Raw genomic sequence first — 14,277 nt, 5'->3', positions numbered from 1 at the left:
AAAAATATTCAGTGTGGCAAAACAAATGGTGAGTGCTATTGCAGAAGATGAAGCAGGGGAAGGGTAAGCAATAGGGAATATTCAGTGGGAGGGAAACTTACCTAATTATCCATCTCTTATATGGAGAGTAAAGATTTGGATTAAGAAAAAATTTAGAAGGGCCAGGTGCAGTAGCTCACACCTGTAATCCCCAGCACTTTGGGAGGCCGAGGTGGAAGGATCACTTGAGTTTAAAAGTTTGAGACCTGCCTAGGCAACATAGCAAGACCCTGTCTCTATAGGAAATTTAAAAGTAATCCAGCATGGTGGTGCATGCATGTCATGCTAACTACTCAAGAGGTTGGGGTGGGAGGATCACTGGAGCCCAGGAATTTGAGGCTCTGGTGAGCTATGACCACACCATTGCACTTCGGCTCGAGTAACAGGGCAAGACCCTGTCTCCGAAAAACAACAACAACAACAAAAACTTAAACAAAAACAAAAAACCCTAGAAGCTTTGGTCTTTTAAAGGCTGTCAGTGTAAACAGTTGTAAACAGGATAAAGAGGAAAATTAAATTAGTGTGTCAACAGTCTCAAAGCAGATGTGGTGATGGAGTAACAGGTTTCCCAAGGTGTGGGAGAAGGTCTTGCCAGAAGGCCCTCTCTTCTCTCAACACTAGTGACACGAAGGCTGGGCAAGAAGTTTTCTCTGGAGCCCGTGGCACTCCTGGCTCCCTCTTAACCCCTGCCAATGGAGAGACTGTAGCTTCCATCACAAACTCCACTGCTACCACCCTAATCCAAGCCTGGTGGATTTGGGGTTTTGTTTGTTTTGTTTTGTTTTGAGACAGGGTCTTGCTCTGTCACCCAGGCTAGAGTGCAGTGGCAAGATCATGCCTCACTGCAGCCTCGACCTCTAGGCTCAAACAATCCTCCCACCTCAGCCTCCTGAGTAGCTGGGACTACAGGCAAGCGCCACCATACCTGGCTAATGTTTGTGTTTTTTGTAGAGACGGGGTTTCACCATGTTGCCCAGATTAGTCTCAAACTCCTGGGCTCAAGCAATCCGCCCGCCTGGGCCTCCCAAAGCACTGAGATTATAGGTGTGAGCCACCATGCCCAGCAAAGTCCAGTGTTTTGCCAGGACTACCGTAATAGCCTTCATACTGGTATCCCACTCATTCTTGGCCTGCTACAAATCCATTCAATGGAAGTCAATGTATATAACAGAATAACGAAGTTAATGAGCATTATTAAAGGAAATCTATGTAGAGGTTAAGTTAGTGACAGTTCTCCTTCGGTTTTGGTTTGACAGGCAAAAATAGTGATACCTACCCAAAATATAGCTAAAATTAAAGGTTACCCATGCAATACATTTATTGCTGGTAAATTAAGTGAGAAAGACTCTTAAAGTGCTCTAAGAGTTCTGATAGCCACAACGACTAAGAAAGCTGCTTAGGAGTTGACAGAAATCAATTTAGGAGAAGAGAAAGCTAGGAATGAAAGACTGGGAAAGGATATCCAGCTCTGAATCAGCAGACTCTCATTTCTCTGAGTCAGTTCCTCATGATCAGGCTGAGTACAAGGAACTCAGGAGACGCCAGCCATCAGCACATAGTCACCGTCAGCAGGGTCCCTGCTGAGAGAGGGTGTCATACCAGGGAATAGAACCTTCGATGAGAAGGCAAGAGCTAAGTCTAGTTCTGGCCTAGTCATACACTACCCATGTGACTTTGGGGAAAGACACTAGACTCTCTGGGCCTCAGTTTCCTTAACCATAAATAGACAAGAATTGTTGGAGATGTTAAATGTGAGCATTTGAAAGTCCCTTTGAAAAACCATAAAACTCTAGACAAATGCGATGTGTTAATTTTTATATACACAAGCCCAAAAGTACTCACTGTCCTATTTGAGTTGCTAAGCTCATAGATGATTGCATGGTGTTTACACAACATGAAGCCAAGATAAGTAACTCTGGCCACAATGATACCTGGCAAATAATGATTTTACCCAAGAAGGTCAATCACCTCCCCACCCTATCTTCCCTCCCCCAAAAGCATAGCCAATTCTCTGGAAGCTCCAGGCAATTAAACACTCTGAGATAGACTCATCACAAAGTTCCTTGGGAACAATAAGGTCTAGAACAAATTAGTGCAACAGTTAGAAAATTATATCTGTGAAACAATTATCTTTCAAATTAATATAAGGTATTCTCTCTTCCACTCATAAATCCCCTTTCAACCCCCTACATATCCTCAGTCACATCAATTTCCCCGTCTAAAGTACTCCTCATTTAACTTTACAAGTTGAATCCTCTAAGTTCTTTTAGGACCCAAACCAAGGGCCATCTGCTCTATAAAAACTTCCCACATGGTCCCTTCCTGAAAACGTTTCAATATTTGTAATAGGAAGACAGAATGGACTCTATAAATAACGCCTCTGAAGGATCCTCTACCTTTCTTGTAGCTCAGAAACCTCCCCAACTACAACCATGGTTCAACTTTCCCCTTGGCTATACCTTGGAACAACAGTCACTGTGTCTACACATTGCCACCAACCACGGTTTAGGGCAGCAGTCCCAACCTTTTTTGGGACCAGGGACTGGCTTCATGGAAGACAATTTTTCCATGGACTGGGGGTGGGGGATGGTTTTGGGATGAAACTGTTGCACCTCAGGTCATCAGGCATTAGATTCTCATAAGGAGCACGCAACCTAGATCACCAGTATGCGCCGTTCACGATAGGGTTTGTGCTCCTGTGAGAATCTAATGCCACTGCTGATCTGACAGGAGGCGGAGCTCAGGCAGTAACATCAGCGATGGGGATCAGCTGTAAATACAGATGAAGCTTCGCTGGCTTGCCTGCTGCTCTGTGTGGCTGGTCTGTGGCTTAGGAGCTGGGGACCCTGGTTTAGGAAAGAATACCTGCAAGCCATGCACAATTCCCATAACAGAACATGTGTGGAAGTGGTGTTTCCTCAAGGTAACTTTGGATCTGTGAGCTTTAATAAATAATTTTCAAAGTTTAGTGCTTTAGCTGCTATTAAAAAGGTGTTAATCTCTCCTTACCTCTCATCAGATACATCAGAATGTAGATGCCACTTAGGAATTCCTGAGCCAGATGATGAACTTCGAGGACATGGACCACACCTTTTTTCTTTTGTGTTTTGCTTGTGCAGTTAATACTAACACTGAGCAGAGATCAGGCAGTTAGTAAGTGGTTCTTAAACTAGCTCCTTTTAAATGAACCTCTTTTCTACCATATTTACTAAGGCTGCCTTGCAAATAGCTATTCACCTAAGTTCTGAAAATAGTCACTCTCTCAGGGACAACAAAACCTCATTATACTACGGCTCAATGTGACATAGATTCAAAAGCTCCTCTGAGAAAGAATTGCACATTTAAAAATATGACTGCATTTGATTCGTCCAAAATCCAAGCTAATGCTAACCCTGATACCAATTCTTAAAGGGATTCAGTTATATTCCATCCAGTAGAACTGACATAAATGTTGACTTCATTTTATTTATTACAGAAGAATTTCCCAGGAAAATGAATAAACTTCTGTTAGCAGAAGGGTGTTTAGTACTTATGACAATAATCCTTTTATTTATAAGGGATACATTCAGGTATACTAACAACTTCGAGAGGATTAATGTAACTGGACCCAAGACTTTTCTTTAGAAGTATATCATTTAATACAGTCATTTTCAAATTATTCCATGGAAATCCAAAAAATCACTCAAAGAGACAGTGCTGTTCAACAGAAAGATAATATAAGCCTCAAATATAATTTTAAATGTTCTAGTACCCATATTTAAAAACTGCAATAAGAAACACGTGAGGTGCTCGCTTTGGCAGCACATGTACTAAAATTGGAACGATACAGAGAAGATTAGCAGGGCCCCTGCACAAGTATGACATGCAAATTCATGAAGTGTTCCATATTTTTTAAATACCTAGGTGATGGGTTGATAGGTGCAGTAAACCACCATGGCACACGTTTACCTATGTAACAAACCTGCACTCCCTGCATATGTGCCCTAGAACTTAAAAAAGATAAAAAGAAAAACACATGTGAGGCCTGGATGCGGTGGCTCACACCTGTGATCCCAGTACTTTGGGAGGCTGAGGCTCCCTCGGGAGGATCACTTGAGTTCAGGAGTTCAAGACCAGCCTGGGCAACCCTATAGAGGGGAGTTATAGACAGAGGGGAGACACTCTGTCTATAAAAACAATTTTTTTTTTAATTAGCCTGGCATGGTGGCACACTTGTAGTCCCAGCTGCTTGGGAGGCTGAGGCAGGAGGACTGCTTGAGCCCAGGAGGTCAAGGCTGCAGTGAGCCATGATCACACCACTGCACTCCACCCTGGGCCACAAAGCAGGACCCACAAACAAAAAACAAGTGAAATTAATTTTAGTATTTTGCTTAAACCAACATATACAAAATCTTAATTCAACATCTCAATATTAAAAATTAACTTTCTCACAGAATATTTCACATTCCTTATTTCATTCTAGGTCTTCAAAATCCAATGTGAATTTTATACTTAGAGAATGTCTCAGTTCTGGCTAGCCACATTTCAAGGGCTGACTAGACATGTGGCTGGTGTTTACTGAACTGGGCAGCACAGTTCTAGACAACTCTTCACATAAATCACAATAGTAGGGCACAAGTATGATTTGCCTCTGTTCCATTTACAAACCCCACCACAGCAACCAATAGTAGGGGTATGAAACCTAACCCAGTGGCCAGTAGGAAAGCTTGGAAGGCTGGAATCTGAGTGTCCAGAATTGTCAGTGAAACTTCAAAGACAGTCAGGAGGAAGTTGACCTAGTTCCACAACCCCCCATGCAAACAGAACTGAGAGGAATCATTACCTCTATTTATCAAACCATAAGTAAGCTCATTCGCCAATCTTAAATGTCATAATAATGAAAATCACATGATAAGGGAACTGAAAACTGAAGAATTATGAGATAATAAAGACAACTCTGCAAGTATAACATCCATCAAACTCTGTAGAATAAAAAGCATCTTATAGCAATTAGTCAAACTGGAGCAACTCTTGACTATTCACTCCTGTCCTCCCCTCGTCTCTCTAAACCTAATCAGTAAACAAATCTTGATTCTTTCTCTGCATCTTTCCATGGTAAAATGCTGTGGGTCCTGTAACTGAAAAAGTACACTGTATTCTGTGTAGTAAAGAACCTGCCACTCATGTGATACTTTGCATAGGCCTCTTTATACCTGCTTTTACATCTGGACATTTAGGATTCCTAGATCATGTCTCAGGGTTCTTGGAATTTCTGGAAATTTGCGCAGACAGCTGCACCTTGTCAGCACACTCCAATTGTCTTTATCAGCACTCTGGGTCCTCTGACCTAAGTATCCCTATACCACCCCCTAGAGCTCAAAGTTCTCATGAAGGGTCTATCCAAAACCAAATGTGTTGTTCTCTGCCTTGATTGCCCTCATTTCTACCTTCCCCCATTTTCCAGCAAGACTTTGACTATACCCTCTGATCCTTGCAGCTGTAATTATTCCCTGCAGGCCTGCCCTCTGACTTCATACAATCTTCCAGTCCCTTGATAACTTCCTTTATCAAACCCATTCTGACTTCACCTCTTGATCTTTCAAAGCCAATAAGTCATCACTTTGATTCCCTACCTCATTCTATCCTTCAATTGGACTGGCCTCCAAAACTCATCCTAGGGTGAAGCCACCCATTTACCTTCTCCATTCTAAGGCTGCAGAGGGCTTCCACTGTGCCCTGACCACTGAATTAGTGAATACCGAACCACTGCTTCTAGGGGGAAATAAAGGGTTAGGTTCCTGAAAGCCTCTGATTACAACATTTTCATCAACAGATTAATACATACCTTGGTTTATAGTGTATATGTGTTTCTGTTAAAGATACCCTATTTAATGTACATTGTTGCTTCATTAACACTGAACTCATAGCCAACAGCACTATTAACTCATGCCTGAACAAAGCTTACCTAAATATACTGTCTCTGTAAGGCACATCACAGCTTCTTACAGTAGGACCACTAGACAGCACTTCAGCACTATACACAGGGACTAAACAGTGACATTACCAAGAAGAAGCAAAAAACAAAAAAATAAATAAAAAGCACTAAATTCACTGTGAAAAGGACACTTGTTTATAGCAGAAGAGCTGATACAGGACGGCAGAGGGTTACCCTGTTTGAGCTGGGAACATGCATGTAAAGTGACTCAAATATTTTGTCACTCTGCATATGTCCATGAGTGACCAGGAAAGTGCTGCGAGTATTGATTTTGTGGTTACAAATTTTGGTAGGTAGGTGAATTTACTAATAAGGAATCTGCAAATAATAAGGACTGTACTTAGTACCTGATGTGTGTGGGTGTGTACTGAGACAGAGTCTTGCTCTGTCTCCCAGGCTAGATAGAGTGCAGTGGTGCAATCATGGCTCACTGTAGCTTCGACCTCCTAGGCTAAAGCAATCCTCCTGCCTCAGCTTCCCAAGTAGCTGGGAATACAGATGCACACCACCATGCCTGGCTAATTTCTCTAGATCTCCATTCTCTGGATCTCATTGTCTGTTATTCCCTAAGGACAGAGTTCCTGATATCAGCTGCCCCTACCACCATGTTTTACCTATTTTCAAGCCTTCTGTACATGTCACGCTTGCACTCGAGATTCCTGATGTACATAACCCTCAGACTGCAGAATGCCAAATGTAGAGAACACACAGGAAATGAAGCACTGGGTCATTACTGACAGTCTTATCGGACCATCTGGGCAGGGAGGGATTACCCTCTGTTTTGGCATTCCGAAATATAATTTCTTGCACATTAACAGTAGCTGGTTCTAACTGGTAAAATTTCTGGTATTACAAGCATACCAACATGAAAACTCTCTTAGGATTCTCAGTGCAGGCTGGGCACAGTGGCTCACACCTATAATCCCAGCACTTTGGGAGGCTGAGGCAGGTGGATCACTTGAGGTCAGGAGTTGGAGACCAGCCTGGCCAACATGGAAATACCCCGTCTCTACTAAAAATACAAAAATTAGCCCCTGGCCTGGTGGCAGTTGCCTGTAATCCCAGCTACTCGGGAGGCTGAGGCAGGAGAATCACTTGAACCTGGGAGGTGGAGGTTGCAGTGAGCCGAGATCATGCCATTGCACTCCAGTCTGTCTCAAAAAAAAAAAAAAAAAAAAAGATTCTCAGTGCAGAAGGAACATCTAAAGACTAGAGTGTCTGTAGGCACTAAAAATAAAAATGAAGTTATAGAGGGGATTGGAATCAATACTGCCTGAGAGAGATGAGCGAGAAATCACAAATTCCCATCATAAAATTCCACCTTCTCATTTATTGCTACCCCCTCCTCCACCTACCTTGTTACCCTCACCCCTCTCTCTCCATTCCATTAAATTAGGTTAGGTTTTCAGAAAACTGTTTAATTCTAATCATGATAACCTAGTGTTTATTTTTGGAAAATCACCTGCAAACAAGATGGAAAGACAAGAATTTTGAAATTATGAGCACAAATATAAAAACAACTTTAAAATGTGTATTTAGCATCTAACTCTCCAAATAAAAAGATACAAATCCAAGAAAGTGCTAAGTGAAAAAAAAAAAAAGAAAATTAAAGGTATCTACTACTAAGCTTAGACACCTAAATCATCTAACAAACCTTTATTGAGCACTTTAATAATTTATTTTATTTCACATTTTATTTTAGAGACAGCGTCTCACCGTGTCACCCAGGCTGGAGTGCAGTGGTGCGATCATAGATCACTGCAGCTCGGAACTCCTGGGATCACGTGGTCCTCCCACCTCAGTCTCCTTAGTAGCTAGAATTACAAGCACGCATCACCATGCCCGACTGATTTTTAAAATTTTTTGGAGAGATGGAATCTCATTATGTAGCTGGTCCCAAACTCCTGGCCTCAAATGATCCTCTTGCCTCGCCTCCCAAAATGCTGGGATTATAGGCGTGAGCCACCATGCCCAGCCTACAGAGCACTTCTGTAAGATCTCCTTGTACCTACTTTTTGGTATACAGGTTGAGTATCCCTTATCCGAACCAAAATATTTATTAGAATAATGGCTATAAGTTAACCTGGTTTTTATAGGATGGCCAGGATTTATTAATAGGATATTAACAAGATCCTACAGTTTATTATAGGATTCATTAATGTATTTACAAATATTCTGAAATCTGAAAAAGCTCCAAATCCCTCAAGGGATCAGAAGTGTTTTGGATTTGGCGTTTTTTCAGATTTTGGAATATTTGTATATACATTATGAGATATCTTGGGGATAGGACCCATGTCTCAACATGAAATTCACTCGTGTTTCTTTCATATACACCTTATATATACACAGCAGGAAGGTTATTTTATATAATATTTTTAATAATTTTGCATATGAAGCAAAGTTTTGATTGTGTTGGGACCAGGACGCATAAGGTCAGATGTGGAATTTCCCGCTTGATGTGTCATGTCAATGCTCAAAAGTTACTCCCTAGTATCACTCTTGTACTACTCCCAATCTTTAATGGCTTTAAACAAAAGAATCACAGCAGTACAGCAAACCTCTCTCCCCTTTTCCCTTGGGTAAGGCATTGTTTCACCTAGAACACCTCCACCACTGCCAGGACTTAATCAGGCCACCACAACCCCTGGAGTTGGAAAAAAATGGACTCTCATTGCTTTTAGTCAGAAACTACTCTGATTTTGGAGCAGTTCAGATTTTTGGATTAGGAATACCTAATCTGTACTGTCAGCTCCTGTTACACATGTGGTAACACAGGAATAGGGAGCAAACCTCCATGAACTGAACTCCTCAAAGGCAGGGTGCTACCTTATTCATTCTTGTACTGTAACAACGCTTTGTACCTAGAATATGGAAACTGTCAACAGATGCTTTTGAATAAACATTTACTATTGAGGATCCTGTAAATTCATTTGTAAGTTTACTTTTAGAGTTCAGAGCACATATCAGAAACATCATTATAAAGGGCAGTCAGAGTACCTGGCCATCCTATAAAAACCAGGTTAACTTATAGCCATTATTCTAACAAATAAATGAACTGTCCTTCATAACACAGTAGCTTAGGTATGAAAAAATGCATCCTGAGTGGTAAAAGCCTGTGATTTCACATACACAAACACTGCTTTCAGAGGCTCTGAGGTTGGTGAAGAAGAGTTCAGCTGTGAAAGTAGCTTGGGATCAGGTGATCTGTGTTTCACTACCGCCCCATGAAAATCTGACTGATTCTGGTGTTTTAGACATGAAGTCCTTGCCCATTCCTATGTCCTGAATGGTATTGTCTAGGTTTTCTTCCAGGGTTTTTATGGTTTTAGGTCTAACATTTAAGTCTCTAATCCATCTTGAATTAATTTTTGTATAAGGTGTAAGGAAGAAGCAATGGCAACAAAAGCCAAAACTGACAAATGGGATCTAATTAAACTAAAGAGCTTCTGCACAGCAAAAGAAACTACCATCAGAGTGAACAGGCAACCTACAGAATGGGAGAAAATTTTTGCAATCTACCCATCTGACAAAGGGCTAATATCCAGAACCTACAAATAACTCAAACAAATTTACAAGAAAAAAACAAACAACCCTATCAAAAAGTAGGCGAAGGATATGAACAGACACTTCTCAAAAGAAGACATTTATGCAGCCAACAGACACATGAAAAAATGCTCATCATCACCATCAGAGAAATGCAAATCAAAACCACAATGAGATACCATCTCACACCAGTTAGAATGGCGGTCATTTAAAAGTCAGGAAACAACAGGTGCTGGAGAGGATGTGGAGAAATAGGAACACTTTTACACTGTTGGTGGGACTGTAAACTAGTTCAACCATTGTGGAAGACAGTGTGGTGATTCCTCAAGGATCTAGAACTAGAAATACCATTTAATCCAGCCATCCCATTACTGGGTATATACCCAAAGGATTATAAACCATGCTGCTATAAAGACACATGCACCCGTATGTTTATTGTGGCACTATTCACAATAGCAAAGACTTGGAACCAACCCAAATGTCCATCAATGACAGACTGGATTAAGAAAATGTGGCACATATGCACCATCGAATACTATGCAGCCATAAAAAAGGATGGGTTCATGTCCTTTGTAGGGACATGGATGCAGCTGGAAACCATCATTCTCAGCAAACTATCACAAGAACAGAAAACCAAACACTGCATGTTCTCACTCATAGGTGGGAACTGAACAATGAGAACACTTGGACACAGGAAGGGGAACATCACACTCTGGGGCCTATTGTGGGGTGTGGGGAGGGGGGAGGGATAGCATTAGGAGACATACCTAGTGTAAACGATGAGTTAATGGGTGTAGCACACCAACCTGGCACATGTATACATATGTAACAAACCTGCAAGTTGTGCACATGTACCCTAGAACTTAAAGTATAATTAAAAAAAATAAAAATAACTAAAAAAAAAGAAAATTTGACTGATTCTATAGCAATTATTCCCTAGTATCACTCTTGTATTACCCTCCAAACCAAACCTTTAACGACTTTAAACAAAAGAATCACAGCAGTACAGCAAACTCCATCTCCCCCTTTTCCTTTAGGTAAGGCATTATTTCACCTAGAACACATCCACCACCACCAGGACCTAACCAGGTCACAATCTCTGGAGTTGGAAAAAAATGGACTATCATGACTTTTAATCAGAAAATATCCTGCTCTCGCATAAGCTTTTCCTTTTACATTGTTTTTATTCTTGTCTAAAGATGAAGCATGGAAGGTAAGGAGTCAAGTGGCTTCCACTGCTACATTATGGCCACAGCACAACTGATGATCAACAAAACAAACTGCCAGGAAATCCTGTGAGCCTACCTTTAGAGGGCTGGGGAGCAGGGAGGCTATAGGAGTTATTAGATTAAATCCAGACTTGCCGTCAATGTTAACCTGCAAGTCCCTTGTGAGTCTAGCCTTTTCTATGTGGAACCTACTTTAATTTTTTCTTAAAGAATACAGCAACTTTTCAAGAGGCCTGTCCATATGTACGGCCTCTTCTCCCAAAGGGGACAAACAGCATGAAGCAATCATGTGTTACAACTCCAGAAGCTGCTATAAAGCAACCTAGGCTCAACTTCCCTATTAGTTCCCTTCTCCTAAAATTACTCATCAAAAACCCCAAATAAAAGGCAAAAAGATCATCAAAACAGAAAGAAACACATAAGATGATAGAATGAGCTAAGTGGGCCTTTGCTTATTGATTTATTCAGACACTTGTCTTGTGCCTATACATGCCAAGCACTTATATTGCAAAGCGAAATCAGATTTGGCATGGTCATCCCTGTCCTCAGAGGGGAGTAGTAAGTCATGCACAGGCAATTACACTCCAGGGGGACAGAGTGCTCAGTGCAGTGAGTCTGTGAAAGAGCACATTATCAGCAAAGGCTTCCAGGAATCAGAGTACTTACTATGCACTCAGCACAGTCCTAACTGCAAGAACCACCCACTTAAGTCTCATACCACCACCATGAGGTGGTTACTATTATTTCCAACATACCAAAGAGAAAACAGCAGCATAGCACGGCATGGTTAAGCAACTTGTTTGTGACCATACAGCTATTAAGTGATAGTGTGTGGATTCGAAACTGGAAGTCCGATTCCAAGCCCACTCCCGCTCTTAATCACCACACTAGTTAGGAATGAGTTAGGTTAAAGAAGAAAAGGAGGAGCCAAGTTCCAAACAAAGAAGTCCTCATAAAGAGAAAACTCAAAATTGTTTGAGGAACTGAGACAAATTCGCTTTGACTGGACTTAAGAGTATGAGGGGAAGAGCAAAGAGAAATGAGGCAGGGCCGCCACATGAAAGAGGCTGGACTTGATTTTCAGAGTTACATATTCTATGTCTCAGCCCCTCAATGCCAGAAAGAAGAAAAGTCTAATGAAAATAAAAAAGTACAACATACAAGAGAATATAGTTATGTAAGAATTAAAAAGCATAAAAATGTATTTTAGCTATAAATTCATAACAGTTTTTTAACCACACAACAAGGGAACTTGCCATACTCATAGGACTAAAAATTGGCTCAGGTGTGATGCAGGAATCAAAAGGTCTGCGTCCCACATCTTGGCCTATCCACATGGGTAACTAGCTCTGTAGCCTTGGCGAGTGAGCCTTTTCCTATTCTATAAAATAAATATAACTGCTTTGGAAAATAAAACTCATGTAAATATCAAGTTTACAGTTAAGTTCCTTTTATCATGTATACTTTGAAATACTGGTCTTTGGCACAGAGCAGCACATTTAACCAGTACGCACCTCTCTCCCACCACAATTTTTAGACAAGAAAACTATGGGAAAAACTGGTTTGTATAACATATAATTCCCAACTTCGGCATCCTAAACCTCCAAAATGCATAGCTCATTTCTGCTTTGAAATCCCCACCACATTTTATTGGCTAAACAAATCTTTGTCTTTGCCAAGTAAAAGAAATGATTCCATTAAAAAGATCTCTGGTTAACTGCACTCATGGGGGCTGAAAACACTCTGAACTTTCTTAACAGCAGCTAAATCCAAGTTCCTCCCCTCCTAGACTTTGGGAGTTGGATCAGCTACCTAAAGTCATGGATCCTTCTGTTCCAAGTGTAAAATTCAAAACCCACAGACTTAGAGATTAAAATAAAAAAAAGCTGAGACCCTCAAAAGCAATACAGACTCTGAAGATAATCTCTCCCACTGCTGTTTCCTATCCCCAACCCCGCTAAGAAATTACTTCATCTTAGTCAATTAAAGTGGCAAAATAAAAGTATAGCATCATGAAGAGAGAATCACACAACAAAATAAGGAGAAAGAAACCCTAGATAAAAATTGCAATGCCTTTGATTCTGGTTAATTTGTCACTATTGTTTTTAGAAAATAGGGAACAAAAATTTCACAGAATAAAGAAGCTCACAAAGACTGACTACAGGCACCTTTTCCCAAACCAAGCTGTTTTTTTGAAAATAAAAATCACTGTCAACTCTCATTACCATATGAGGACAGGCACAATTTATAGGTGAAATAATTATTTTCAAGTCCTGGGTTTGTTCATTTATTTCAGAACTGACATTCACAAAAATGCAAAGGGAAGGAATGAGCTTCTGGCAGCTCCTTGAAGCTGTAATAGCCTATGACCTGTGCACTAGTAAATCTAGTTTTGTTTTGTTTTTTTAACTCTGGCCATGAGAAACCAAAGTAAGTATTCTTTTATGCATCTGAATCTCCTGTGCAATTAACGTTTTTACTGTATGAACTGCATTAGTACACAGGTATTTGGTGACTTGTTTTTATGAAGATAAAACAGCATGAAGCCAGTAGAATATTTATCTTGGACACAGAATTGGATTAGGTCCAGAAAACAAAAGGACAGATAAGCATTTCTCTAGAAGGAGAAATATAAACACAGCGGTCTTTTCAGCAATGAGTGTGAAGACTGAACTTAACATTTTCATAATTAACCCGGATGAGAGACTGGTCATGGATAGGGCCATCCCTGTAGATGATGGCACTAATACTTTTTCACCAGCTAAGTCCCAAGTAAAGGGAATAAACAGTAAGACCGTTCAAGGTTCTAGGAACAGATAAATGGCAAATGAGTTTCAGTCTAGGCAAAGGTCAGAATTGATTTAGGCAAAAAAGACCTTCAATCTATTCTTATGACAGACCCTAAACTCTAAGTTTTGTTCCACAGAAAGAATTTACTAAAGAGAGACGTCAGCTGGGAAGAGGGGAGGAACTAAAAAAATGCTGAGTAAATCAGATATGACCTCAGACACAAAATGATAATTACTTTGCCTTCATATGTAAAACAGTATATTTTTAATAAAATACCCCACACATTTCTTGGTAGTGAATTTCAAAACTCTAAGCTGGAACTGGTATAGAAAATTAAACAATTTATAGAGGAGAGTCTCTGAAGTTTAAAAAAAAAAAAAAAAAAAGAAAAGAAAAAAGAAAGAACCCTGTCACTGGAAAGAAAAAACTGGAGTAAATACAGTTTAGAAGCACGGGTAGGGTTGGGCGCAGGGCCTCATGCCTGTAATTCTACCACTTTGAGAGGCCAAGATGGGAGGATCGCTTGAGCACAGGAGTTTGAGACCAGCCTGGAGAATATAGCAAGACCTCATCTCTTATTAAATTTAAAATTAAAGAACGAACGAACCATGGGTAGGATAAATATACTTATTTGTTAAATTCTGAAATAATGGAGATGTTCTTAAAACTTCAAATTTGGAGACAAATTTATGTTTAAAAAAA

General features: G+C 40.4%; 1 protein-coding gene and 1 non-coding gene across 3 annotated transcripts in view; one reads left to right on the top strand and one right to left on the bottom strand.

Annotated features, from left to right (window-relative positions):
- The window catches only part of FNIP2 (folliculin interacting protein 2), a 138,829-nt gene that overhangs the window by 108,170 nt on the left and 16,382 nt on the right, over nucleotides 1-14,277 (bottom strand). The window lies entirely within an intron of this gene.
- Nucleotides 3,825-3,931, top strand: LOC119623919 (U6 spliceosomal RNA). Its single transcript, XR_005240021.1, has one exon. It is a non-coding gene; the product is annotated as a U6 spliceosomal RNA (small nuclear RNA).

Source organism: Chlorocebus sabaeus, chromosome 7 (assembly GCF_047675955.1).
Source record: "Chlorocebus sabaeus isolate Y175 chromosome 7, mChlSab1.0.hap1, whole genome shotgun sequence".
NCBI classification, from domain to species: domain Eukaryota; kingdom Metazoa; phylum Chordata; class Mammalia; order Primates; family Cercopithecidae; genus Chlorocebus; species Chlorocebus sabaeus.
Note: the sequence above shows the minus strand (reverse complement) of the source record. Positions and strands in the feature narration are given on the sequence as shown.